Source organism: Podarcis liolepis (genome assembly GCF_965112155.1).
Source record: "Podarcis liolepis genome assembly, chromosome: W".
NCBI lineage: Eukaryota > Metazoa > Chordata > Lepidosauria > Squamata > Lacertidae > Podarcis > Podarcis liolepis.
Genome location: NC_139568.1, coordinates 24102247 through 24127538, shown reverse-complemented (window position 1 = coordinate 24127538; position 25292 = coordinate 24102247). Strand labels below are relative to the sequence as shown.

General features: G+C 48.0%; 2 long non-coding RNA genes across 2 annotated transcripts in view; one reads left to right on the top strand and one right to left on the bottom strand.

Moving 5' to 3' along the window:
* Positions 1-25292, bottom strand: part of LOC310697740 — an 873530-nt gene that overhangs the window by 183345 nt on the left and 664893 nt on the right. The gene's annotated exons all lie outside the window — the stretch shown is intronic.
* Positions 10662-25292, top strand: part of LOC310697737 — an 895058-nt gene continuing 880427 nt past the window's right edge. Inside the window, exons 1-4 of the long non-coding RNA XR_014521179.1 lie at positions 10662-11779; positions 11879-12834; positions 13288-14461; positions 19213-20369. This is a non-coding gene — a long non-coding RNA (uncharacterized lncRNA). The remainder of the gene's footprint in view (positions 11780-11878; positions 12835-13287; positions 14462-19212; positions 20370-25292) is intronic.

Here is a 25292-nt window from a genome sequence, read left to right as displayed (position 1 = left end):
CTCCGTCTCTTATCTTCTCCAAGATCTTATCCTTTTTACCATTCCAGAGTTTTTTCTTAATAGTATTCTGTTGTATCAGGAACCCTCTCATAACAGCTTTACTCGCGTCCCAGATTGTTTTCTTTTCCACCGAAGTATTCAAATTTATTTCGAAGTAATCTTTCAACGTTTTTGGGGCCTTCTTCACAATGGAAAATTCACATTTGTCACCTGCAAAAGAGACATGAAAACCATCAACTAGTAGGTCATGCACACTTAACAAACAGTTACCGCAAAAGCTTTGACTTCATGCTTAAGGAAGGGAGAGAAGAAAAAGCCTGTCTCTGTTAGTCTTTTTCTGCTTCCATCCGCGATCGTCACAAATTTCTGAGTTTTTACTGTCCTGCAATTTCTCAAAAGACTGCTAGATGGCACCAGCGAGTTGGCGGCTCCACTGTCGATTATTACAGTAAGAAAGTCTTGTTGTTGACATTCCTGGGTCGTCAGGGCAACAATTTTCTCACTACCCCCCTCCTTGGGGCTTCTGCAGATGTCCTCTCTGGTTGTCACGGCAACAGACTCCCCCCGGCAGGAAGACTTGCCCACGACCTTCACAGCTTCCGTAGATGCAACTCTCTCAGTTGCCATGGTGACCGGACTTGTCTCGGCGTTCCCACACAACTCCACAGCTCTTATCTCTACTTGCTGCAGGTGGCCGGCCTTGAAGCCTTTAGCTCTTTTCAGCTTCCCAGGCTCCGACTCACGACGTAAACAACTCTTAACAGCTTTTGGAGAAAGAGGCGTCTCTGAGCTTTCACTGCTCACTGCCCCCCCACTGCACACGCGGCCTCCAGGACGTTTTTCTGCACCCCCTCTGGTGGGTAAAGGGCTCCCAACACTTGGCCACTCTCCTGGCTCCTCACACAGACACGTTGCAGCATCCAAACAGCTCCCAGGCTCAGCAAAAGCACCAGCAGCATTGCCAGCAACAGCAACAGTCCCTTCGCCCCCCTGGGGGGGCTCCCAGCTCCTCCCCGCTGTGTATCGACTCTCAAGAATGTGGCCGGCGCCATCTTGCCTCTCCCTTTCGGATGCAGCCACTTCTCGGCCCTTGCTTCCCACCCCAGCTCCACAAGCTTCTCGGAGTGCTAGCCAAGCGGCCTCTGGCCTTTTTGCACCCAGGACAACTGGCACCAGCTGAGCATCCACATTTTCTGCCAAAAAAGCAAGCACACGCTTCTCAACTTCACTTTGCTCTGCAGCCCTCTTAGCCTCTGCTTTCTCAGCTGCATTCTGTGGAGGCTGTACTACGTCCCAAAGCTGCTCCCCCACCAGCAAAAGCTCCACTTGAAAGCTCCACTGCAGCCAATTTTGGCTAGTCAGTTTCTGACATGGCAGTTTAAACTCAAAGCCATGTGCACGGGGCTGAGCCATTTCTTCCCTTCCCTTCTGTTGGCCTCTAGCAAAAGTACTCACTCTGCAGCCAAACCGGGCACTCCGGACGACGTGGCTCCCAGCTCCCACTCCGTCAGCCTCCTCCGATCTGCCCTTTGCTCTCTTTGAAGCCTTGGCAGTCGATCAAGCTGACGTTCAGTCCTTTTAAAGTCTTCCAAGCCCTTTCTCACACGCTTCACGTTGACCCATAACCATGTTCGGTAGATTTATTGCTTTATTGTTCGGCGCCCAGCCACGCTTCCCCTGGGAGCCTCTGTAGATCGTAAAGCAATTAGCAGAAGTACACAGCGGCGTGTGTCGAGAGAGCAGTAAACAAGTCCCACACGTTTCTCCTGTCCTACTATCCCTTTATTTGCTCAAATATAGTGTGTTTACAATTCATAAAGACCATCAGATTCAAGCTGCATTTTCTCTGTGTCCTTCTCTCTCAGTGCAGCGGCTGAACTGCTTTCGGTTCCCACTCAGGTCACAGCATTCCAAGATGCTTTCGTCACGTCCTGGCGTACTTCCCTTGTAAGCGCCGCCTCTAACGCTTGAGGCACAGAAGGTTAACCCTTCACTACACCCAACAAGCCAGAATCAGAGAATCAGAGTCAGATCCAGATCTTCGGTATGGTCTTAGCGCAACTGCTCCTCCCACCCGCGATAACAGAGATTGGGTGTTCCAATACATCCCCCCGTAGGGAACCTGCCCCAGCCATTCTGTTGGCTGAGGCCCCCTCCCAGGCAGCCCTGACCCTTTCCCCTTAAAAAACAAGATACAAACTATACAATAACCTAAAAAAATAGTAAAAGAAAAACAAAGCAAGAAACAATTATGCTAAACTTAAAATAATCCCCGCCCCAACTAAACATTTGTCCCACCCCAGAAAGAAAATAACAACAACAACAACAACAAACCACCGTTTGAGGTGCAACAGAGACACAGCCAGAGACAGAGCGAGACCCTGAATCAGTGCCATAACCAAGCCCTCATTCAGAACCAGAGCCTGAAAAAGAGCCACAGCCCGAACCAGAGCAACAGCCACAGCCTAGAGCCACAGCCTGAGTCTGCAACAGTACTTGATACAGTGCCGGAGCCTGAAACAGAGACACAGCCTCAAACAGAGCCTGAGCCTCAAACAGAGGCAGAGCCACAGCCACAGCCTGAGTCTGAAACAGTCCTTGATAGAGTGCCAGAGCCAGAGCCAGAGCGAGACCCTGAATCAGAGTCAGAGGGAGAACATGAATCAGAGCCAGAGCCAGAGCCAGAGCCAGAAATAGGGCTTGATACAGGGCCGGAGCGCAAAACATAGCTGCAGCCACAGCCTAAAGCCACAGCCTGAGTCTGCAAAAGTACTTGATACAGTGCCGGAGCTGGAGCTGGAGCCAGAGCCAGAGACACAGCCAGAGCCAGAGCCAGAACAAAACCCTAATTCAGAACCAGAGCCTGAAAGAGAGCCAGACCCTGAAACATAGCTGGGTCAGAGGCAGAGGAAGAGCCATCATGAGACCCTGAATCAGAGTCAGAACCAGATCTTCATTCAGAAGCAGACCCTGAAAGAGAGCCAGAGCCACAGACGGAGCCTAGAGCCACAGCCGAGATCCACAGCCACAGCCGAGATCCACAACCTGAGTCTCAAATAGTGCTTGATAGAGTGCTGGATCCTGAAACAGAGACACTGTCTGAAACTGAGCCTGACGCTTAAACGTAGCCAGGGGCATAGGGAGAGGTAGAGCCTGATACAGTGCTTGACACAGCATAGGAGCCTGAAGCAGAGACACAGCCAGATGCAGAGACACAGCCAGAGCCAGAACAAAACCCTAATTCAGAACCAGAGCCTGAAAGAGAGCCAGAGCCACAGACAGAGACACAGACCGGACCTAGAGCCACAGCCGAGATCCACAACCACAGCCGAGATCCACAGCCACAGCCGAGATCCACAGCCTGAGTCTGAAATAGTGCTTGATAGAGTGCTGGATCCTGAAACAGAGACACTGTCTGAAACTCAGCCTGATGCTTAAACGTAGCCAGGGGCATAGGGAGAGGCAGAGCCTGATACAGTGCTTGATACAGCATAGGAGCCTGAAGCAGAGACACAGCCAGATCCAGAGACACAGCCAGAGCCAGAACAAAACCCTAATTCAGAACCAGAGCCTGAAAGAGAGCCAGAGACAGAAACAGTGCTTGATAGAGTGCCAGAGCCTGAAACAGAGGCAGAGGCAGATACAGGGCTTGAAACAGCGTCGGAGCCTGAAACAGAGAAACAGCGTGAAACAGAGACAAAGGCTGAGACACAGGCCGAGCCTGAAATAGAGCTAGAATAAGTGCTAGAGCCAAAGACTGAGACAAAGCATAATAAAGAGCAGAAGCCTGAGCCTGAAACAGTGCTTGATACAGTGCCAGAGCCTGAAACAGAACCAGAGCCACAGCTACAGCCATAGTGCCACAGCCTGAGTCTGCAACAGTGTTTGATACAGCGCCAGAGCCTGAAACAGAGACACAGCCTGAAACAGAACCTGAGCCTGGTTATTAGCATGGCAATTAAAGAAGAGAGAGGCAGAAAGACTTCTAAATAGAGTTAAGTGCAAAGGCAAAATAATAAACAACCCTAAAGAAATAGAGAAACGATTTCTCGAATTCTTTAGAGAAATCTATAAGGAAGGAAATGAAACAACAGAAGAACTTAGAGAACATTTAGAACAGAACTGTCTTCCGAAACTTACTAAAGAACAAAAAGAATGCCCCTATTACATCGTACGAAATGCAAAGAGCAATTAAGGAAGCAAAGATAGGAAAGCCACCAGGGCCAGACGGCCTAATGGCAATATATTATAAAAAAATGGAGGACTTACTGTCTGACCCATTAAGAAGTATCATGAACAACATCTTAAAAGATGGAACCATGCCGGATTCTTGGAAAGACAGCCTTATTGCATTAATTCCAAAACAGGGAACGGACAATCTACTTATTAACAACTATAGGCCTATCACACTTCTAAATAACGATTATAAATTATATGCAAATATTTTAGCCGAAAGATCAAAAAAAGGCTTCCAGATGATGATACACAATGACCAAGCTGGCTTTTTGCCCGGGAGGCACATTTATAGCAACACTAGAAACATTATAAACTTATTAGCGTATTTAGACTTAAGAATAGAAAAGAAGGCAGTCTTAATGGCTATAGATGCAGAAAAAGCTTTCGACAGGGTATCCTGGAAATTTATGAAAGGTCTATTACACCATATGGATTTTGGTATACAGTACATAAAAGGGATTGAAGCCATATAATCAAAACAAAAAGCTAAAATCATAATCAATGGAAATTTATCACAGGAGTGTGAAATCAGTAAAGGGGTCAGACAAGGTTGCCCACTATCCCCCTTAATTTTCATATTAACATTGGAAGTTTTATGTAAACAAATTAGGGAAGAAAAAGAAATAAAAGGGATTATGCTGGGAAATAGAAGTTACAAAATGAGGGCATTTGCTGACGATTAAATTATAACTACGGAGCAACCAAAACAGAGTTTAAGAAAGGCGTTGGAAATAATATATGGCTACGGTAAAGTTGCGGGGTCCAAAATGAATTTAAACAAGACAAAACTATTAGTTAAAAAATATGTTGCCAGATGAAAAAGCGGAATTAGAACAAATAATACACATTAAAATCTACCCCAAAATCAATTATTTAGGATTATGGATAACACCAAAGAATATTAACTTATATGAAGATTGTTCGGATATTTCCCTTCCACCTTAAAAGGGAGCAGGATGTTTGTGTCACAGCCTGTGTATTTCCTGTTTTCGCAGGATGTTTCTGTTGTGTCTTTTGCTTTCGTTTTCTCACTCTCTGTGTCTGGAGACTGTTAGGATATTTCCGTTCCACCTTAAAAGGGAGCAGGCTTTTGGGAGTCAGAGTCTGCGCATGTCCTGTTAACAGGATGTTTATGTTGCTGATATTCCTTTCGTTTACAGATGGTCAGAGACGCTGACTGAGAATGGACGTGTTTTCTTTTGTTCTGTTCATGTTCTAAATAAAGTCTGTAAATATGCTTTTCTGCTCTTCTGCGGTGCAAGCTTTTGACTGTGCTTTCTGCTGAAAGAGGGTGCACCAGCCTAGGAATGATGCTAGGAATTTCCAAAGGCTTTGTGCCCCTAACTGTTGGATCTGCATGCCTACGGGAGGCCGATGGAATCTCCGAGCTCCGGCTTGGGGGCCATGATGGACGTTATCTCCCTGGCAGTTTCCCAACAACAAGGTTATGGGCCCAGATTCACGGCACCTACAGGAGAGTAAAGCTGCAACAGACTGTGTTTGAGAGATATGAAGGGGGGAAAAGCGAAAGCAAAGGGACGCTTTTCTGTTTTACCTCAGCAAGGAGTCTTTGATCTCCGGCAGATTAATTGGCCTGGGAGCTGCGCCAAAAAGGCTTCGTGATTAATGGCTGCCAAGATAAGGAGTCTTTCAACTTAAAATAGACTCGCGGCTAAAGTAAACGCTGGAATGGAATTTTTCCAAGCTTCTGGAAATGCTGAATGCCCTAAGTTGGATGGGCAGAATTATGAAACCTGGGCAAAATGGTGTGAATCTTTGCTGCGTCAGTTTGGGGTATGGCATGTCGTTTCTGAAGCCCCCCCAGTTCCTCTGACAGAGAAATGGAGATCAGCTGATTCGAGAGCGATGGACGTAATAGTCCTATCCGTATCTCTTGAGGAAATTAAGACGCTGGCTGGCAACACCACTGCACGTGGGATGTGGACTGCTTTGATGAAAGCTCGCAAGCCAATAATCCCAGCCCAGAGTTTGACTGCATCGGAGGTCCTAGCTGTTTCCCAGAATGCGAATGAGTGCAGGGATGCTGAGGGCACCGGTTGCAAGCTGCAGGGGGAGCTGACCATCACGTCATCCCAGGCAGCATTCCAGCCTCCAGGGGGAGCCAAGGAGTCGGCAGCTGAGAGCTCTGTTTCTCGTGAGAACCAAGGTCATCGCCTTTGCAGAGGCCGGAAAGGCAAAGGTAAACACAGGCAGCCGCCTGCAGATGGCCAGGAGCAGAGGGAGGGTGAAGAGCCCGCGCAAGGGAAAAACAAAGCGTTGTTTGCTGGCACAGCTTCACCAAAGGCTAAAGGCACGTCTGCTGACCAGAAGCAGGGGGGCAAGCTGCAAAAGCCCACGCCAGTGGAAAGCAAGGTTTTGCTTGCTGGCACAGCTTCACCAAAGGCTAAAGGCACGTCTGCTGGCCAGGAGCAGCAGGGGGGCAAGCTGCAAAAGCCCACACCGCTGGAAAACAAGGGTTTGCTTGCTGGAAAGACTGCTCCAACAGCCAAAGGCAGGTTTATTGTGGACTCAGGTGCCAGCCGCCATATTTCAAAGGATCGGCATCTCTTTATCTCCTTCAAGCCCCAAGAAGGTGAGATCCACCTGGCTGATGGAAGGACGTTGCAAATTGCAGGAGAAGGGACTGTGAAACTTGCAAGTCTGCACACTACCATCAGTAATGTACTATATATTCCAGGCGCTGCAAGCAACTTGCTGAGCGTCCCACAGCTTACTGGGCGTGGTTTTCAGATTTCCTTCAAGAGGAGCGTCTGTGTCATCAGTAAAGGCAAAGAGGACTATTTGCATGCAAAGTTTATGGATGGTTTGTTCCATATAACTTATGATGACACTGCTGTTGTGTCAAATGCTGATTCTTGTTGTGTTGCACAAACTAACAAAGTTCTTCATGCAGGTTGCATTCACGATGCGCATCGAAGGTTTTGTCACCTCTCTTGGAAGGCACTGGCCAAGATGCCAGAGGTGGTTGAAGGTTTGAACATCAAACCCTGTAAATTTCACATGAAATGTGTATCTTGTGCAGAGAACAAGGTGAAGGTTGCTCCAAAAGGCAAGGAGTCTAGCAGGCAGGTTTCCAAACCCTACCAGCTAGTGCATGCGGACCTGGTTGGTCCACTAGCGCCCTCTTTAGGAGGAGCAAGGTACTTCATGATTCTGGTTGATTCTTTTTCTAGGTACATTCATGTGTATTTGCTCGAACAGAAATCGCAAGCGTTTCCGAAGTTTAAGGAATTCTGTGCTTGGTTGGAGAATGTGCACGGTAAACGTATTTCTTGTTTTTTTACTGATCGGGGCGGGGAGTTTACTTCTCAGCAGTTTGAAGCTTTCCTGACTGAGAAGGGAATCCAGCATGACATGTCAACGCCCAGATCGCCATGGATGAATGGGCTTGCGGAGAGAGCAAATCAGACATTGCTGCAAGGAATCAAGACCTTGTTGCATGATGCCAATCTCCCTGATAAGTTTTGGGGGGAGGCTCTGGGGAATTTGGTTTACACCGTTAATCGCAGATTGTCATCACCCATTGGTTGTACCCCCTATGAGAAGATGTTTGGCAAGAAACCCAACACCAAACACATGAAAATATTTGGTTCGGACATGTGGGTACGCACACAACAAACCAACAAGCTTGGGAAGCGTGGGGCACATGGTTTGTTCATGGGGTACGAAAAAGGTGCATACAGGGTATGGATGACTGACTCTAAGTCCATCAAGTTCACAAGGAGTGTTGAGTACAATCCTAAGTGGGGGGAAAATGTGGGAATTTTCCAGAGTTACCCAGAGGAGGATGAAGGTGATGTCAAGCAAGCAGCTAAAGATGAGAAAGCTGCTGCTGATGAGGATGAGGATGATGATGATGAGGATGAGGATGATGATGATGATCAGAGTTTGGATTCCAGTTCAGTGGGCGGCGCTGCTGCTGATGTCAGTGACAGTGACAGTGACGACACAGCAGACTACCAGAGCGCAAAAGCCTCAGTCAGACCATCTGATGCGTCTGACAATGAACTGGAAGAACCACTGTTCACCATTGGTCACTTTTCTCCTAAGAAAGAGGAGATGAGTCCAGAAGACTTGCGTCTAGTACGCAGATCTGAAAGGGCGACCAAAGGCAGACCTCCAAAGAGGTATGCTGATGAGTTTGCTAAGACAGCAACTGCTGTTCTTAGTAGCTCAGAGAAGGTGTGGGAACCTTCAAGCTTCAAAGAGGTTCAGGAGTTAACCTCTAAAGATGCTGAGCCTTGGCTTAATGCCATGAAGGCTGAAGTTGATTCCTTGAACAGGAACCAAACTTGGGAACTGGTACCGGTAGTCCCAGGTATGAGACTGGTTGGCAGCAAATGGGTCTTCAAGGCCAAGACAGACCAGAATGGCAAGGTAGTCAGACACAAAGCCAGATTGGTTGCCAGAGGTTTTTCACAGGTACCAGGACAGGATTACCACGAGACCTACTCACCCACAGTCAAATATGAGAGCATTCGGCTGATGCTCAAGATCGCTGCGGAGGAGAAACTGCATATCACCCATCATGACATTAATACAGCTTTTTTGTACGGGGTTTTGGGGGAGGAGCTGTTCATGCTTCCACCTGATGGGATGCAGATACAGAAGGGAATGGTCTGTAAACTGCGGAAATCCTTATATGGTCTCAAGCAGAGTGCCAGGTGTTGGAACACAAAACTCACTGAGACATTGCTTTCTCTAGGTTTTCACCAGGGCAAAGCTGATCCATGTGTGTTTGTCAAGGAGGAGGGGCAAAACAAACTGTATTGTTTATGTTTTGTTGATGATCTTCTGATGTTTTGGAAGAATCAGGCTTTTTACCAAAGCACCCTAGCTCAACTGAAGGAGCACTTTGACATGAAGGATCTTGGTGAGGTGTCCAACTATCTTTCTCTGCAGGTGGAGAGGGACCAAGCAGGTAATTTTCTGGTACACCAAACACAGAAAATTGCTGATGTGTTAACCAGGTTGAATTTGGTTGATGCAAACCCAGCAGACACACCGATGGTGACAGGTTACCAGGTAGACAGTACTGCTGAAGCGTTTTCTGACACAACGCTGTACAGATGCATTCTAGGCAAGCTGAATTTCATTGCCAGATGTTCAAGACCTGACATAGCTGTAAGCTGTAATCTGCTTAGCAGACATGCCAACAATCCTACGGTTCAGGATTGGAAAGCTCTGAAGCGCATAGCCCGCTATTTGAAAGGGACTATGCACTACAGGCTGAGGTTCACCAGTCAGAAGACTGGAGGTCTTGAAATCTTTGCTGATGCAAGTTTTGGAAGTGACACCACGGATGGGACAAGCACTTCTGGTGTGTGCTACATGTACAACCACTGCCTGTTTGACTGGTTGTGCAGGAAGCAGACAACAGTGAGCCTAAGTTCCTGTGAAGCAGAACTCAATGCTCTGTCATTTTCACTCATGGATTGTGAATGGTTGATGCAACTGTTTAAGGACATCAGGGTGTCTGTGAAATGTCCTATACAAGTGTATCAAGACAATAGATCTTGTTTGGCTTTGCTGAACTCCGAGAGTTGCAAGCAGAGAACCAAGTACTTGCAGATTAAGCTACATCGTGCAAGAGAGTGTATTCAGAAAGGACTGATTCGGGTGTCCTACATGGCAGGAAATGAAATTCCTGCTGATCTGTTGTCTAAGGTTGTTAACAGAGAACAACTTAAGGTTTACACACAAAGGTTGCAATTGGGTGAACCACAGGTACAACAGGTTACACGGAAAGGGGGAGGATGTTAGGATATTTCCGTTCCACCTTAAAAGGGAGCAGGCTTTTGGGAGTCAGAGTCTGCGCATGTCCTGTTAACAGGATGTTTATGTTGCTGATATTCCTTTCGTTTACAGATGGTCAGAGACGCTGACTGAGAATGGACGTGTTTTCTTTTGTTCTGTTCATGTTCTAAATAAAGTCTGTAAATATGCTTTTCTGCTCTTCTGCGGTGCAAGCTTTTGACTGTGCTTTCTGCTGAAAGAGGGTGCACCAGCCTAGGAATGATGCTAGGAATTTCCAAAGGCTTTGTGCCCCTAACTGTTGGATCTGCGTGCCTACGGGAGGCCGATGGAATCTCCGAGCTCCGGCTTGGGGGCCATGATGGACGTTATCTCCCTGGCAGTTTCCCAACAAGACAAAACTATTAGTTAAAAAATATGTTGCCAGATGAAAAAGCGGAATTAGAACAAATAATACACATTAAAATCTACCCCAAAATCAATTATTTAGGATTATGGATAACACCAAAGAATATTAACTTATATGAAGATTGTTCGGATATTTCCCTTCCACCTTAAAAGGGAGCAGGATGTTTGTGTCACAGCCTGTGTATTTCCTGTTTTCGCAGGATGTTTCTGTTGTGTCTTTTGCTTTCGTTTTCTCACTCTCTGTGTCTGGAGACACTGACGCAGGCAGTCATGTCTTTCTTTGTTCTGATCAACGCTGAATAAAACTTGTAAATAATGCTCTCCTGAGTGCGACTTTTGCTGTGCATTATCTGCTGATAGAGTGTGCATGAGCTCTAGAATGTGGCAAGATATTTTCTAGAAACTCATGTCGCTAATTGCTGATACTGCGTGCCTACGGGAGATCGATGGATCGTCCGGCAGACGGCTTGGGGCCATGATGGACTTTGTCTCCCTGGCAGTATCCCAACAACAGGTTATGGGTCCAGATTCACGGCACTTACAGGAGAGTAAGACTGTGACAGACTGCTGAAAGGTATGTGGAGGAAAAGTGAAAGTGAGGCTTTTCGTTTGCCGCGGCAAGAGCTTTTGATGTCCGGCAGGCCTAATTGGCCTGGGAGCCGAGCCAAGCAGGCTTCGTGATTAATGGGCTGCTGAGATAAGAAGCCTCTGAAGTGAATAAGATTCATGGCTCAAGTAAAAAGCTGGAATGGAGTTTTCCCAAGCTTCTGAGGCTGCTGAGTGCCCAAAGTTAAATCGGCATAATTATAAAACCTGGGCAAAATGGTGTGAGAGTTTGCTGCGTCAGTTTGGAGTGTGGCATACTGTGTCTGAAGCCCCTCCAGTTCCTCTGACAGATAGATGGAGAGCCCAGAATTCGAGGGTCATTGACGTAATAGTCTTGTCCGTCTCTCTGGAGGAAATTAAAACGTTAGCTGGCAACGTGACTGCACGTAAGATGTGGAATGCTTTGAAGATAGCCCACCTGCCAGTCATCCCAGCCCAGAGTTTGACTGCATCGGAGGTCCTGGCTGTTTCCCAGAATGCGAGAGAATGCAGGGATGCTGAGGGCACCGGTTGCAAGCTGCAGGGGGAGCTGACTGTGATGTCATCCCAGGCAGCATTCCAGCCTCCAGGGGGAGCCAAGGAGTCGGCAGCTGAGAACTCTGTTTCTCATGGGAGCCAAGGTCATCCTCACAGATACCAGAAGGCCAGAAGTAAACAGAGGCAGATGCCTGCAGATGGCCAGAAGCAGAGGGCGGGTGAAGAGCCCACGCCAGTGGAAAACAAGGCTTTGTTTGCTGGCACAGCTTCACCAAAGGCTAAAGGCATGTCTGATGGCCAGGAGCAGGGGGGCAAGCTGCAAAAGCCCACGCCGGTGGAAAACAAGGTTTTGCTTGCCAGAAAGACTGCTCCAAAGGCCAAGGCCAGGTTTGTTATTGATTCGGGGTGTACCCGCCATGTCTCAAAAGACCGCCATCTCTTTATCTCCTTCAAACCTCAAGAAGGTGAGATCCACCTGGCTGATGGAACGACGTTGCGAATTGCAGGAGAAGGGACTGTGAGACTGGCAAGTCTGCACACCACCATCAAAGATGTACTATATGTTCCAGGTGCTGCAGAAAATTTGCTCAGTGTCCCACAGCTTACTGGGCGTGGTTTTGAGATTTCCTTCAAGAGGAGCGTCTGTGTCATCAGAAAAGGCAAAGAGGACATTTTGCATGCAAAGTTTATACATGGTTTGTTCTGTATAACTTATGATGACAATGGTGCTGTTGCTGTGTCTAATGCTGATTCTTGTTGTGTTGCACAAACTAACAAAGTTCTTCATGCAGGATGCATTCACGATGCACACAGAAGGTTTTGTCACCTCTCTTGGAAGGCACTGGCCAAGATGCCAGAGATGGTTGAGGGTTTGAACATCAAACCCTGTAAGTTTCACATGAAATGTGTATCTTGTGCAGAGAACAAGGTGAAGGTTGCTCCAAAAGGCAAGGAGTCTAGCAGGCAGGCTTCCAAACCCTACCAGCTAGTGCACGCAGACCTGGTTGGTCCACTTGCGCCCTCTTTGGGTGGAGCAAGGTACTTCATGGTTCTAATTGATTCTTTTTCCAGGTACATTCATGTGTTTATGCTCGAGCAGAAATCGCAAGCGTTTCCTAAGTTCAAGGCATTCTGTGCTTGGTTGGAGAATGTTCACGGTAAACGTATTGGCTGTCTCTTTACTGATCGGGGCGGGGAGTTCACTTCTCAGCAGTTTGAAGCTTTCCTGACTGAGAAGGGAATCCAGCATGACTTGTCAACGCCTAGATCGCCATGGATGAATGGACTTGTGGAGCGAGCAAATCAAATGTTGCTGCAAGGACTGAAAACTTTGTTGCTGTTGGGATTCAGGCTGTTATCAGAAGAAACTGGCCACTCTCCAGGCACCCGGCTTGAATCTCCGGTTGACCTCCCTGTCTGCATTTCCCGGCAGGATCCAGGCAAGGTCGCGATCGGCGATCCTCCCCAACGTGAGAAGGACACACCACTCTTTCCTGCCCCCCCCAGGCAGGGGAAAGAGATAGACAGAAACGTATTTACATGTCTTTATTTCTGTCTTTTGCAGCGTTACAGAAAACATGTCTGCTCTTTTCAAACTCCAACAGCAGAGAGACAAACTCCTCCTGTACTTCCTGTACAGCTCATATTACACTCTGAGCTAATTCCGGTGCTTGGCACTGTGAATAGACTGTTCCTTTGTTTCCCACGGAACAGCCCCAACATTCCCATTGATGTTTTCCTTTCAAGCCAGCAGCTCGCTGCCGCATTGCTTCTATATCGTAACAGTTGCATGATGCCAATCTCCCTGATAAGTTTTGGGGGGAGGCTCTGTCGAATTTTGTTTACACTTTTAATCGCAGATTGTCATCACCTATTGGTTGTACCCCCTATGAGAAGATGTTTGGTAAGAAACCCAACATCAAGCACATGAGAATATTTGGTTCTGACATGTGGGTACACACCCCACAGAGCAACAAGCTTGGGAAGCGTGGGGCACATGGTTTGTTCATGGGGTACGAAAAAGGTGCATACAGGGTATGGATGACTGAGTCTAAGTCCATTAAGTTCACAAAGAGTGTTGAGTACAATCCCAAGTGGGGGGGAAATGTGGGAATTTTCCAGAGTTACCCAGAGGAGGATGAAGGTGATGTGAAGAAAGCAGATAATGTTGAGGCAGCTGAGGAAGCTGAGGATGATGATGATCAGAGTTCGGATTCCAGCTCAGTGGGCGGCGCTGCTGCTGATGTCAGTGACAGTGATGACACAGCAGACTACAAGAGCGCAAAGGCCTCAGTCAGACCATCTGATGCGTCTGACAATGAACTGGAAGAACCACTGTTCGCCATTGGTCACTTTTCTCCTAAGAAAGAGGAGATGAGTCCAGAAGACTTGCGTCTAGTACGCAGATTTGAAAGAACCACAAAGGGCAGACCTCCAAAGAGATTTGCTGATGAGTTTGCTAAGACAGCAACTGCTGTTCTTAGTAGCTCAGAGAAGGTATGGGAACCTTCAAGCTTCAAAGAGGTTCAGGAGTTAACCTCTAAAGATGCTGAGCCTTGGCTTAATGCCATGAAGGCTGAAGTTGATTCCTTGAATAGGAACCAAACTTGGGAACTGGTACCGGTAGTCCCAGGAATGAGACTGGTTGGCAGCAAATGGGTCTTCAAGGCCAAGACAGACCAGAATGGCAAGGTTGTCAGACACAAAGCCAGATTGGTTGCCAGAGGTTTTTCACAGGTACCAGGACAGGATTACCACGAGACCTATTCACCCACAGTCAAATATGAGAGCATTTGGCTGATGCTCAAGATAGCTGCAGAGGAGAAACTGCATGTTTCCCATCATGACATTAATACAGCTTTTTTGTACGGGATTTTGGGGGAGGAGCTGTTTATGCTTCCACCTGATGGGATGCAGACACAGAAGGGAATGGTCTGTAAACTGCGGAAATCCTTATATGGTCTTGTAATGGGAATTGGGGTTGCTCATGCGTAAAGGATGCTGAAGTTCTAGGCAACGTTGCCTGGCTAAACCTTTCCCTGGCTGGACAGCCCTTTCTCCATGGCTGTATCAGTCGCTGGCAGAATCCGTCAGTGGGCGTTTCCTGAATTTCTTCCAACATAAAAATTCATTGACGCCCAGTCTCTGCCTAGCCTCCCTGCGCGGAAGCTTTCTGCGCAGATTAGGCGTAGCCAGCGGAGGTCCTGGACTCTCCCCGCTGGTCTCTGTGGAAGAGTCTTGGAGCCCTCTCTCCTAAGTCCTTCCCTGATCCCCTTCCTCCCCGGTGTCACGCTGATAACCTTCCCCAAAGGGAGTGTTCTCTCTCCCTCTACTGGTCCCTTCTCCTGCATGGTCGGGGAGCCTTACCTCCACTCTTGGCTCCGATGGCAGTTCCCTGACATCCACCAGTTCCTTTGTCCTAAATTCCTCCCTTCCCTCTGACGGCGATGTGGGAAATCCCTGGAAGTAGCTACCCCCATCCTCTGAAGATTCAAATATAGCTCTCCACCTGTTGCTATCTCTTCGTACCGGATCACCCTCCCAGTCCGATTCCTCACCCTCAGATTCCTCTCCTTCCTCCTCGTCGGAGGCTGGAAACCCCACAAACTCTTCTTCCTCATCTGTAGTACCAAATTGCTCCTCCCAGAGCCTTGCTACCGGTTTGGGCTTCCTTGGGAACCTGCTATGAAACTTCCCCCTGAGATCCTCATCCCTGATGGTCTCCGCAGGAACCCACGTGTTTTCCGACTCGTGTTCCCCCTCCCAAGCCACCAAATACTCCACTTCCCCTCCTCTCAATCTTGAATCAAGTATTTCCGTGGCTTGACTGCTGAGTTCCCTCTCCTCTATGCGTGGGTGAGTGGGGACCTCTCTCTCTCGCCCCGGAAATTCCAGCCCCTCCCTGTACAGAGAGAGTAGGGACCTATGGAACACCGGGTGTAGTTTCATACTGGTCGGCAACTTGAGCCGAAAGGCCACTGGATTAACCTGTTGTGTCACCTCGAAAGGTCCCAGCCGCCTGGGCCGCAACTTCTTGCACCCTCCCCGAAAGGTAACCCCTGGGTTGACAACCACACCCGGTCCCCCACTCGTATGGTTTCTCCTTTCCTGCGGTGCTTGTCTGCATGCCTCTTATACACTTCCTTGGCCCGTTCCAAGTTCATTTTAAGTTGTTGGTGTAAGGCTTCCATTTCTTCCACAAACTGCTCCGCTGCTGGCACACTCCACCTCTCCTCCCCACCCCCTGGGAAAGCCCTGGGATGACACCCATAATTGGCCATGAACGGGCTCGTTCCCGTGGACACGTGTTCCGCGTTATTGTACGCAAATTCTGCCAGCGCTAGTTTATCCACCCAGTCATTCTGCCTCTCGCTGACATAGCAGCGTAGATATTGTTGGAGTATACTGTTCGCTCTTTCCGCTTGCCCGTTGGTCTCTGGGTGTCTGGCCGTCGAGAAGCTCACCTCGACTTCCAGCAAGCTCATGAGCTTCCTCCAGAACCGGTAAGTAAATTGCTTCCCTTGGTCGGACAAAACCCTCAAGGGGGCGCCATGCAGTCTGAAGATGTGATCCACAAACAGCCTGGCAGTTTCCTCTGCCGTCACCGCATGCGAGCAAGCGATAAAATGGCACATTTTTGTTAACAGGTCAACAACAACCATGACAGCTGTTTTCCCTCTCGATTTGGGCAAATCGGTCATAAAATCTATGGACACCACCTCCCATGGTTTCCCCGGTGTGGGTAAGGGTTCCAGTAGTCCCGCGGGCGCCGCCCTCTCCCCCTTTGCTCGCTGGCAGCAGTCACACCCTCGTACGTACTCCCGTACATCTTCCCTCACCCTTGACCACCAGAACTGCCTGGTGACCAGCAACATGGTCTTGTGTTGACCGAAATGCCCCGCCGTCGGGTTATCATGGAGTTGTTTGAGTACCCTTCTCCTCAAGTCATCCCCTGGTACATATAGTGCTCCCCTGTAATACAGTACCCCATCTTTCTCCTCAAATCCCCCATGGTTTTCCCCCATGCCTCTGAGTTCCCGGATTTTCGTTTGGGCGAACTCGTCGTCCCTCGTCAGTCCTACTAGTTCTCGTCTCTCAACTAACACTCCCCCACACACCCATCGGTTCTCACGAATCACATGTTGAAAGGCCACGCAATTCTTGTATAGCAAGGATCCCAACACATGGTGCATGAAAGATTGAAAACAAGCGGAGCCGGATTGTAATCCGAAGGGCATAACGAGGTACTCAAAGGCCCCCAGAGGGGTGAACATGGTGGTTTCCCATTCATCCCCTTCCCTCATCCTAATCAAATTGTACGCCCCCCGAAGGTCCAGCTTGGTAAAGATCTTTCCCTTCCTCACCCGGGTTAAAATATCGTCAATCCTGGGCATTGGGAAGGTCACGGGTTCCGATACAAGGTCCAAGGACCTGAAATCTACGACCAATCTGGGCTGTTTAGTGTCCTTTTTGTCCACAAAGAACACCGGACTGCCTCCCACCGCCCTTGATTCTCTTATGAAGCCTCTTTTCAGGTTCTTGCCAATAAACTCCCGCAACTCCTGCATCTCCTTGTCCAACATGGCGTACAATTTACCCCCTGGGAGCTAAGCTCCTGGGAGTAGGTTGATTTGACAGTCGAAGGGCCTATGGGGGGGTAGTTTATCTGCTTCCTTCTCGCTGAAAACATCCTGCAGGTCAGCGTATTGTGGTGGTACCTTCCCCTTTTCTCCCACTGCCATTCCTGCTACCTGGGCCATGGCTACCCTCGGGACTTCCCCACCGTGACAGTGTTCCAAACAGTGAGCTGACCCAAAGGTCACTGTCCGCTGGTGCCATGCCACCACTGGATCATGTAGCGCCAACCAGCTCATTCCCAGTATGACTGGTGGTCCTGCCAGTCTGGCTACATGAAAGGCAAGGGTTTCTGTGTGTCTGGAGACCCTCATTCTCATGGGGGGAGTCTGGTGCGTCACTTCCCCTCCCAGGAGTTCCCTGCCATCAATGGTCGTTACTTGTAAGGGACACTCTAGCGGCAGGAGGTGTAACTGGTGCTCCAGCGCGAAATCCTTGCTGAAAAAATTACAGGAACTGCCTGAGTCCAGCAGTGCCTTAACCTTGATTGGGTGCCCATTAGGGAGTTCTAGCACCACCTCTATGGCTATGGCTGCTTGGGGGGGGGGTCTGGCTTGGGCACTTTTACTGGTTGCTTGCCTGGCTGCTGTGCCCGCTGATCGGCAGCCAAGCGTTGGCGTTTCCCTGCTCCTTAGCGCCCTCCTCCTCACAGTCAGCAGCCCCCACCATTCCTTGCCTTGCCTTCCTTTGAGGGCAGACCCTGGCAAAATGCCCTGGCTGTAGGCAGAGGAAACACTTCTTGGCTGTTTTTCCCTCTTTCCCCTCCTTCTTTCGTCCTTCGTTGGAGTTTGAAACCCCGCGCGCTCGTGCCCCCCCAATCTCCATTGGTTCCTCGGGCTGGGAAAGTGGCTCTGGTATTTCAGGAATGCGGTTGTCATGCCAACGCTCTCCTCTCCACTCCCGTTTCTCTTGAGCGCGCGCTTCTTGCCGTACTCCAATCGCAAGCACAGCCTTAGTCAGCTGATCCATCGACTGAGGGCGGGGCGCACGGGAAAGTTCGTCTTTCACTGAGGGGGATAAGCCTTCCTCAAACAGCATTTGCACTGGTTCCGAGCTCAGTTCCCACCCCAGTTTATGGATAAGCATAGCAAAACGCGACCAGTACTCTCTAACTGTCTGGCCCCCTTGTTTGCACGCCATTAGTTCCCTGCGCGTCACACTCTGCTCCACTCCACTTGCGAACATGGCGTCCATGGCGCCAAAAAATTTTCGAAGATCCTTTAGGGCAGCATCCTGCGTTGCCATTATTGGCCGGATCCATTCCCTAGCAGCGTCCTGAAGATGCCCGATAACGTAAGCAACTCTCCCCTCATCGTCAGCAAAGTCATCATACTGCAGTTCCAGTGCGTACTGTACCTCCGTCCTGAATGCATTATAATCTCTTGGGTTCCCCCAAAACTTGTGCACCAGTCCCGGTACCTTCTTTGCGATGGGGGTGGGCCTTCCCCGGGCATCCTGAGTCCTCCGTTCATCTAGCCGCGCCTCTAACACAGCAAGCTGCTTTTCCAAATCTCGGTTTCTCTCCTCCAGATTTGGCGCTGCCGCTGCTCCCTCTCCGGCGCCTGCTCCTCCGGTTTGACTCATGATGCTGCCTGTCCGGTCGTGGTGCGCGAGCAACGTCAGGGACTGACGGATTGCTGTAATGGGAATTGGGGTTGCTCGTGCGTAAAGGATGCTGAAGTTCTAGGCAACGTTGCCTGGCTAAACCTTTCCCTGGCTGGACAGCCCTTTCTCCATGGCTGTGTCAGTCGCTGGCAGAATCCATCAGTGGGCGTTTCCTGAATTTCTTCCAACATAAAAATTCCTTGACGCCCAGTCTCCGCCTAGCCTCCCTGCGCGGAAGCTTTCTGCGCAGAGTAGGCGTAGCCAGCGGAGGTCCTGGACTCTCCCCGCTGGTCTCTGTGGAAGAGTCTTGGAGCCCTCTCTCCTAAGTCCTTCCCTGATCCCCTTCCTCCCCGGTGTCACGCTGATAACCTTCCCCAAAGGGAGTGTTCTCTCTCCCTCTACTGGTCCCTTCTCCTGCATGGTCGGGGAGCCTTACCTCCACTCTTGGCTCCGATGGCAGTTCCCTGACAGGTCTCAAGCAGAGTGCCAGGTGTTGGAACACAAAGCTCACTGAGACATTGCTTTCTCTAGGTTTTCACCAGGGCAAAGCTGATCCATGTGTGTTTGTCAAGGAGGAGGGGCAAAACAAACTGTATTGTTTATGTTTTGTTGATGATCTTCTGATGTTTTGGAAGAATCAGGCTTTGTATCAAAGCACACTAGCTCAGCTGAAGGAGCACTTTGGCGTGAAGGATCTTGGTGAGGTATCCAACTATCTTTCTCTGCAGGTGGAGAGGGACCAAGCAGGTAATTTTCTGGTACACCAAACACAGAAAATTGCTGATGTATTAACCAGGTTGAATTTGTTTGATGCAAACCCAGCAGACACACCGATGGTGACAGGTTACCAGGTAGACAGTACTGCTGAAGTGTTTTCTGACACTACACTGTACAGATGCATTCTAGGCAAGTTGAATTTCATTGCTAGATGTTCAAGACCCGACATAGCTGTAAGCACTAACCTGCTTAGCAGACATGCTAACAATCCTACTGTTCAGGATTGGAAAGCTCTGAAGCGCATAGCCCGCTATTTGAAAGGGACTTTGCACTACAGGCTGAGGTTCACCAGTCAGAAGACTGGAGGTCTTGAAATCTTTGCAGATGCAAGTTTTGGAAGTGACACCACGGATGGTACTAGCACTTCTGGAGTATGCTACATGTACAACCACTGCCTGTTTGACTGGTTGTGCAGGAAGCAGACGACAGTAAGCCTAAGTTCCTGTGAAGCAGAACTCAATGCTCTGTCATTTTCACTCATGGATTGTGAATGGTTGATGCAACTGTTTAAGGACATCAGAGTTTCTGTGAAATGTCCTGTACAAGTGTATCAAGACAATAGATCGTGTTTGGCTTTGCTGAACTCAGAGAGTTGCAAGCAAAGAACCAAGTACTTGCAGATTAAGCTACATCGTGCAAGAGAGTGTATTCAGAAAGGACTCATTCAGGTGTCCTACATTCCAGGAAATGAAATTCCTGCTGATCTGTTGTCTAAGGTTGTTAACAGAGAACAACTTAAGGTTTACGTACAAAGGTTGCAATTGGGTTGAACCACAGGTACTACAGGTTACACGGAAAGGGGGAGGATGTTAGGATATTTCCGTTCCACCTTAAAAGGGAGCAGGATGTTTGTGTCACAGCCTACGTATTTCCTGTTTTCACAGGATGTTTCTGTTGTGTCTTTTGCTTTCGTTTTCTCACTCTCTGTCTCTGGAGACACTGACGCAGGCAGTCATGTCTTTCTTTGTTCTGATCAACGCTGAATAAAACTTGTAAATAATGCTCTCCTGAGTGTGACTTTTGCTGTGCATTATCTGCTGATAGAGTGTGCATGAGCTCTATAATGTGGCAAGATATTTCTAGAAACTCATGTCGCTAATTGCTGATACTGCGTGCTTACGGGAGATCGATGGATCGTCCGGCAGACGGCTTGGGGCCATGATGGACTTTGTCTCCCTGGCAGTATCCCAATTGTTGGAAAGATATCAAAAGACAGCTGGAGACATGGAAAAGGTTAAATTTATCATTCCTGGGCCGTATTTCGGTAATTAAAATGATAGTTTTACCGAAGCTACTCTTTCTATTCCAAACGATTCCAATTACAGCAAAGACCAGCAGTATCAACAAGTGGCAAAAAGAAATTTCTAAATTTTTGTGGAAGGGTAAAAGACCAAGAGTAAAGCATAAGATATTAATAGATACTGTAGAAAGAGGTGGCTACGGGCTACTGGATTTGAAGCTATATTACGAAGCCTCATGTCTTCTCTGGTTGAAAGATTGGTATTTATTAAAAAATTGGGATATTTTAGATCTAGAAGGTCATGACACCCGTTTTGGGTGGCATGGCTATCTTAATTATGGGAAAATAAAGACGCATAGGAGTTTTTCAAATCATATAATAAGAAATGCTATATATAAGGTATGGGGAAAATACGAAAGATATTTGGAACAGAAAACCCCAAGATGCAAATCTCCACTAGAAGCAATCGCTGTTAAAAAAGCAACAACATCAAAGAGAACTGGATAACGTATAACACAATATTAAGGGGGGGGGAGTGTGAGGAATCAAGCCTTTATCAGGATAAACTGGCAACTCTCCCAGGCACCCGGCTTGGTCTCCTGTTGACCTCCCTGTCTGCTTTCCCAGCAAGATCCAGGCAGAGGTCGCGATAGGTGATCCTTCTCAGCGTGAGAAGAACACCCCCCCTCTTTCCTGCCCCCCCCCCGGGCAGGGGAAAGAGATAGACAGAAACGTATTTACATGCCTTTATTTCTGTCTTTGCAGCATTACAGAAAACATGACTGCTCTCTTCATACTCCTGCAGTCGAGAGAGAACAAACAGTTCCTGTCCAGCTCATATTACACTCTGAGCTAATTCCGGTGCCCTCTGCACTATGAATTGACTGTCCCTCTGTTTCCCACGGAACAGTCCCAACATTCCCATTATGTTTTGTTTTCAAGCTACCAGCAGCTCGCGGCTGCATTGCTTCAATATCGTAACAGGGAGGAGGGTGAACTAATATTGATAAGTTATGAGAAAATAAAAGATCACTTTTCTAGTTGGCTAGATTACTTCCAGGTAAATGAAGTGTTCAGACAGGATAAGCAGATAGGTTTTGAAAAGGAGCCTTCAAGATTTGAAAGAGAACTACTGAATAGTAAAACCAAAATAATCGCAAAAATGTATAGACTTCTTTTAGACTGCGAAGTAATGGATGAGGAGGTTAAGGCTTCAATGATAAAGTGGGCCCAAGATGTGGGCCGTCCAATTATGCTAAAAGATGGGGAAAACTGATGGAATGTAAATTTGAAATTTACAGCCAGCTATAATATAAGAGAGAACATGATGAAAATGGCTCATAGGTGGTACCTCACTCCTTCCAGATGATCAAGAATGTATAAAAAAATGGCGAATGCTTGTTGGAGATGTGGAGGAAATAACGGTGACATGAGCCACATGTGGTGGACGTGTGAAAAGATTAATATTTTTTTTGGGGGGGGGGGGAATATACGATGATGGGGATAACTTTTACGAAAAAACCGGAGGCATTTCTATGAAGTATTTTAGATAAAGAGATCCCAAAAAATCTAAAAGAGGTATTCTTGTATGCAACCGCAGCAGCTCGTATACTTGTGGCCAAGGGATGGAAAGATCACAAGGCTCCAAAAATAACAGATTGGCAAATCAAATTACAGGAATTGGTGGAGACGGCTCAATTGACTAGCAAACTCAGAGGAATCTCAAAGCAAAAATTTGCAGAAAAATGGGATGGTTCTACAAGATATGTTCAAAAATACAATAATAGTTTTGATTCCGTGCTAGCATTCGAGTGATAAAGGAATTAAAAGGAGGTGGACAACAATTAAGGATTTATTATGTTTTCAGAATGTATTGGAAAATTTATATAGAAAGGATTATGGTTTTGTGTACATTCCATTGTAAGAATGGAAACAGAGCCAGAGCCACAGCCACAGCCTAAGTCTGAAACAGTCCTTGATAGAGTGCCAGAGCCAGAGCGAGACCCTGAATCAGTCCCAGAACCAAGCCCTCATTCAGAACCAGAGCCTGAGAAAGAGCCAGAGCCAGAACCAGAGCAACAGCCACAGCCACAGCCTGAGTCTGAAACAGCCCTTGATAGAGAGCCATGTTCGATAGATTTATTGCTTTATTGTTCGGCGCCCAGCCACGCTTCCCCTGGGAGCCTCTGTAGATTGTAAAGTAATTAGCGGAAGTAGACAGCGGGGTGTGTCGAGAGAGCAGTAAACAAGTCCCACACGTTTCTTCTGTCCTACTATCCCTTTATTTGCTCAAATATAGTGTGTTTACAATTCATAAAGACCATCAGATTCAAGCTGCATTTTCTCTGCGTCCTTCTCTCTCAGTGCAGCGGCTGAACTGCTTTCGGTTCCCACTCAGCTCACAGCATTCCAAGCTGCTTTCGTCACGTCCTGGCTTACTTTCCTTGTAAGCGCCTCCTCTCAGGCTTGAGGCACAGAAGGTTAACCCTTCACTACACCCAACACCCCCTCTTGCCTCGCGCCTGAGGGGAGAATCGACCCTTGGTCGTCCCAAACCCAGACCTTCGCAAAACTCCCCATGTCTTTGGAAGGTGAGTGGCTTCGTGAACCCATCAGCTAGGTTCTTGGCAGAGGGACAATACTTCAGCGCAACTAATCCCTCCTGAACGCTCTGGCACACATTCCGAAAGCGAATGTCTAGGTGTTTAGTTCTAGCCTTGAACTGACCTGACTATGCCAAATGCAGGCATGGTTGATTGTCCTCGAAAACACGTATCGGCAGACAATCCACTTCGCAGAGTTCCTGCACTAAGCAAGCGTAGACCTCTACTTCTCTGCACACCTCTGAAAGAGCACTAAACTCAGCCTCAGTGGATGAGAGCGCTATAAGACTTTGCTTCTTAGACCTCCATGCAACTACTGAGTTCCCAAACTTCACCACTAGGCCAGACACAGACTTGCGATCCTCAAGATTAGCCCAATCCGAGTCCACAAGACAAGTCAGTTTGACTTCTCCTTGTGCCGGCAACCTAAGACAAAAGTCTTTGGTTTCCTGCAAATACCTCAGAACTCTCTTGATGCCATTCCAGGCTTGCACACTAGGGTTTGAAGCTTCCCTGCTGAGCAGATTGACAGCAAATGCTATATCAGGTCTGCTCCACTGGGACAAGTACAACAAACTCCCTAGGGCTGACTGAAACACTTCAGTATTTTTGAACACAGCGCGTTCTACTTGCTGGCTGTCCTTTACAAAACTAGTCTCCATAGGACTTCTCACTCCTGCACAATCACTCATCCTCATGTTCTGAAGCAATTGCTCAATTTTGCCTCTCTGGCTGAGCAAGAAGCTTCCATCCTGTGCACGCTCAACACTGACACCTAGGTAGGTTTTGACAGCACCAAGCTGTTTAAGCTTGAACCGTTTCCCTAGCTCTTTGGCAAACTTCTCTGCCTGTTCATCTGTCTCTGAGAAAAAGTCATCAACCCAGATCTGCAAATACTCTTGTGTTGCCCCTGATCCTCTCAAATAAAAGCAACTATCAGCAACACTTCTCCTGAAACCTAGCTCTTCTAAGGCTTCATTCAGGCACATGTTCCAGTTTCTGGCAGATTGACGTAATCCATATTATTTATTTATTTATTTATTTACGGCTATTAGCCCATAAAATATGTACAAACTTAAAAAAGCACAAAGGCTTAAAAACCGAAATATCTGACAACAGGAGGTGAGCACTGCGATGCAAGGGTGGGTCATTGGGCAGAGCCAAGTAACAGGATGTGGCCCGGAGAGCTCCAAGGGACGGTTCACAGAAAAGGAAAACTGAAGACGAGATCCGACATGCACTCTCATCGTAACTGTCCGATTAGATTTTGATGTTGTTGTTGTTTTTTGGTGGTTTTTGCGTGTGAGATAACCGCATTCAGGAATCTCGCCACCTGCAGAGTAACAGAAGGATCTGTATCCTGCAAAAGCAGTGCGGCGTGTGACTCAACAGGCCTGCTAACCAAGCGCAGTAAAGCAGGGCCCAGGAATTTAGTCCTGGCTATGGTATGTAGGGGACAGTTGAACATTATATGTGGAAGAGATTCAACAGTTTTCCCATCACACACGCATAGCGGAGACACCAAACCCTTGGAAAATCTGTGGCTCAGCAGGTTCGATGGAAGGACATTGAACCTTGCACGAATAAATGCAAGTCGGTGTGGTACTGATGAAAGAGATGACATGTATGATGGAAGGTCAAGTGGTGGGGTTATTCCGTGATACCTGGGGGAGCAGACACCCCCACCTCTGGCAAGGTTGTGTTGATTTTCAATGTCTGCTAATCTTTGCTCAATGAGGCTTTTAGCTGAGCGTAAGTTCATCTTTAGGGAGTCCGCTGGGGAAATTCCGATGCTCAGAAGTTTGGCATGGATTTTTCCTACCCACGGATTAACAAATTCGTCCCGCCAGAGGCACTGAAAAAGGTAATGGTCGGGAAGCCTATGCCAGCTGGACAGCCAATAGCCAAAGACTCGCTTCCAGATGACAGTC